The following is a 4,398-nucleotide window of genomic DNA, read 5'->3' as shown; positions in this document are numbered from 1 at the left end:
ATCTGGAAAGCCATCTGATGAGGGAGACGTGGTGTACTATTTTCTAGATCGAAGATTATCCGGTTCGGGTCCTGAATATCAACAGCTCCTATAGCCGACAAAAGTAATTTTCGTTGTGCTGGGAATGATTGCAGCACTTCTAAAGCCGACATTGCTGAGGGTGAAACAGCTAAGTCCTCAACAATGTTGTAATTCTGGGCTGCTCTCGCATGTGGATTGAAAGCAGACCTTCGAAGTACACCCTTGGCGGGCGGTTTGATTACTAAGTCCGGGTTAGGTTTTTCGATCTGTAGTGGATCGGGACCAGGAGCTGAGGTTGATGGAATAGAATGAGAAGATTCTGCTTCCTTACCATCAACAGGAGCCTTACTACCATAATCTTGCGATCGAGTCGCAATCCTCACATGAGACATCATCAAAATGGGTTCTTCACTGGCAGTCGAGGAAGAACCTATCATCTTACTTTCCTGCTTTGGAAAATGATCTTTCAACATAGCAGGAGTGGAAGAACCTTTGACTATTTTCGCAACCTCGGCCCGATGCGGGCAATCTCTTGTAAAATGATCTTCTTCACAAATAAGACAAGGATATCGAGGTTTGCGCTTTTCGTCATTGGTTTCTGACTTTTCCGTTTTCTCCTTCGGAGCCTTGTCTGCTTTAGCCTTCTTCTTTCCTTTCTTCTTTCCACCGTTTTTTGATTTGGCCGTAGATGACTCTACAGCGTGAATATTGGCGGAAAGTTCAGGAGAAGACTCTCCTGTCGGGGAATCGGGCAAGGTGATTATAGGAGTAGTAGAATTCTTGGAAGATTTCTTCTTGCTCTTTGTGTTCACCGTACCAATCATACCATCAGTAGCATGAGATCCCGAAGGAGCAGCAGCGATTTGATTTGATTTTGGAAGATCTGGGATCTTCTCGTGTAACGTACCCGACTGAGTATAAACTAAGTCAAGATACTGGGCTTGAGCAATGACTTGCTCTTCAGTAACTACTCCGGCCTTAGCTACATCTTCAGTAATCTTCGGTAATAATGATTTGACAAACCATTCAGCTAAGATTTGGTCCGGAATGAAAACTTTCACTAACCTTCTTCGACGTCTCCACTCATGAATGTGATCAGAAATATACGTGGACGTCGATTGTTTTAGTGAAGTTAATAATTCCGTGCCGTTATCGTATCTGACCGGCAACTGAAAGTGAGTTAAGGACGAGGTAGCTAACTGGCTAAAATTGTAAAAAGAGGCCCGTGGTAACTCAATGTACCACTTGGCCGCGAGACCAATGAGTGTACGCTGGAAAAGACGTAAGCGGATCGAATCATCCGAGATAGAATTTGAAGCACACCAGAGGTGGTAAGTCATCACGTGATTTGATGGATCCTCTCCAGACTTACCTTCGAACTTGGGTATATCGTTGGGCAACTTATTGGGCATTGGCGGCCAGAATGAAAGATAATTTATTGGATCGTTCGTTAGGCGCGTCAAGTCGGGTAAATCCAAAGTTGCAATAAACGGCAATTGCCGGTTAGGATCTCTAAAACTCTGAGTCACAAGACCAGCTCCAGGAGGAGGATACCCAGGATAACTTGGAACAGGAATCGCATTCGGGATATTATACCCTCCTGGAAAACCAGGATTAACCGGACCGTACTGGGGTTGCTGAGGTTGTTGATAAGTATATCCAGGATACGGTTGATACTGGTAAACCGGTTGTTGGACAGCAGGCCCGTATTGGTACTGTCCCTGGTGCTGTTGATACGTATACTGTGGTTGAGTTGTTACAACAGTACTTAAACCAGGTTGCCCTACAGGCATCTGGACCGTGGTTTGAATCGTGGATCCAGACAACGGTACAGATGTCTGAGGGGTGGTTGCAGAGACAGTAGAAACCGGAGCTGTCGATACTCCAGAAGTAAGTGTGGTAGATGTTGCGGTAGTTGCAGCAGCCGTTTGAGATGGAGTACTAGGTGCGATTGGCGGCTGAGTAACTACCGAAGTTACAGAAGTTTGAACGCTTGACTGGACAGGTTGCGGTTGCTGGGGTGGACCAGAAACTACAGGTTGTCCAGTTTGAGGTAACGACTGTATACTTGGCTGCAACACCTGTTGACCTTGCGAAGGATTCCACACTATCATTCCGGGGTATTGACCCGTAACAGGTTGAGGATACTGAGATCCATAACCGGATTGAGGATAGGATTGATAATTGAAAGGTGCAGTTCCCATACCTTGAACATATGACTGACCTTGAGGCGGTTGATAACCTTGACTCGAGTATTGACCTTGAGGTTGATAACCTGGAGGTAAATACTGATACTGGGGTTGACCTTGACCTTGAGGTTGATACCCTTGAGGTTGATACCCTTGGGGTTGATACCCTTGAGGTAAATATTGATACTGAGGTTGACCCTGGGGTACATATTGAGGTTGGGGTTGGCCTTGAGGCATGTATTGCACCATAGGTACATACTGACCTTGAGGTTGCCCCCCAGACGCAAGTTGTGTACCTTGAGGTTTCCCCCCAGGCGTTAATTGAGGCTGCCCCCCAGGCGGAAATTGACCACCTTGAGGTTGGGAAACGGGAACTGAGCCTGACATCATGTAAATGTCTCCTACACCCAACGGTATATTACCATTGTTTCCAGCTAATAACCCATGATCAATGGGTTGAGGAGATGCTCCCGCAAAGGTACCAGAAAGTGATTGATACCCAGTAGGAACAGAAGGACCACCATACAAGAAAATTTCAGGAGATGGAGTAGACACGGACGACGAACTAGACATATTTACAGGAGCATAAATACCTCCGGATGGATAAGGAGTACGAGGTGGAGAAAAACTTATCCCTGAGTTGTCCAGATAATTAGTTAACGAAAGATACCAAGTAGTACTCCTAGGTGGACTGTAAAAGATAGATTCACACTCTCTTAAGTCAAGAGTAGGTTGATCTTCAAGAACAGGGCCTACTTCCTCTTCTGGAATAAGTTCTTCAATAGCTATCAAACCAGAAGGAAGATTCTTGGTTATGACTCTTTCAATCCTAAGTGAATCAGGAACACTAGAAGTCGGAGTAACAGGCTCAGATATTTCAGGTTCTTCGCCTATATCACTGGTAGACGAAAAACTACCAACAAGCTCAGAAACTGCAACAGCTTCAGGATTGTAACTTGTCTCTAAACCTTGGTAATCCGGATGGACTACCAACGAAGACTCTCCTTCTTCAGGTGAACCTACTCTACTGCCACTAGGAGGAGTTACGAGGACTTTCAAACCTTCGTGATGACCCGGGACGTCTTCAGGAGGTCCACCCCGCGATCTACGGAGTTTCCTCAACAAATCAGTTCCGGTAACAATCTCAGGTGACTTGCCCCGAAGTCTACGGGACTGTCTCGATAATTCCGCCACAGCTAAAACTTTTAACTACTACACACGAAAACAAAGTAAAATCTCGAATCAAACCACCTAAAGTCTCTAAAGAACCAAACAAATTTGAATCACACGCCTAAAGAATCTAGGGCGTCAAACCAAGCACAAATAGTAGCCTTCCAGACCGAAAACGTTACTTGGATATGAAACCCAACATCGCCGGATTTAGTACAGAAGTGGCGGGTGGAACAGTTACCCCGACAACCTGCTTAATGAATAGACCGGCACAAGTTCCTCCACTTTAACCGTCTCGAGTGAAGTGAACCCCCCGGAAAATCCAAGTGAGTCTAGCCGACGTCTGCTCCAGGTACAGTGGGATCTTCCCTCCACCGTCACCTCGGTAGAATCCTAAAGATAATGGTCACTAAGGTTACCAACCGCAACAAATGCACCTGGGGGAACAGTCTACACTCTGACAGCACGCAAGGGCAGAGTATCAAGCTCAATCCCCTTGCCGGTTCCTTGACAATAATCCAAGGTTTACCGACAAGTGACCCCTGGCTCCTCGACAATGGTTAATCCGAGGTTTACCATTTGTAATACGTGCGTGTCTGGTGTCGTTCCCAACGAGGGAGGATTGATCCCCTCACTGGTTCGGACACGAGCTCGTGCTTCTCCTTTAAGAGGAGCTTTCCCAGAGTACAAATGAGACAATTGGATTTATTCTATCACAAGATAAGCTACTTGTTTGGCTTTGTTGTCTTGGAGAGTTAATTACTCTCCTACTCCAAGACACTAGCCTGATCTAAATTGGTGTTTCAGAGCCCTAGTAAATAAAAGTTACTATGTTGATTTTACTTTAAGCGTTAATTTTATGGTTTTTCTTAAAGACAAAAGGTAGCGGAAGTGAAACCAATGGTGTGTAGACTCGACTCAAACCACTACAAAAATGCACCTAAGATGATTTACGCTACTTTCCCTTTTCAATGAAATTCCTAACTAAGAGAGTTGAGAGATGCAAATTTTATAGAAA

The sequence above is a fragment of the Pinus tabuliformis genome, chromosome 5_1 (assembly GCF_031772625.1).
Source record: "Pinus tabuliformis cultivar Carrire ecotype Pingquan chromosome 5_1, CPIR1, whole genome shotgun sequence".
NCBI lineage: Eukaryota > Viridiplantae > Streptophyta > Pinopsida > Pinales > Pinaceae > Pinus > Pinus tabuliformis.
The sequence above is the reverse complement of the archived record's forward strand: the minus strand, read 5'-3'. Positions refer to the sequence as shown.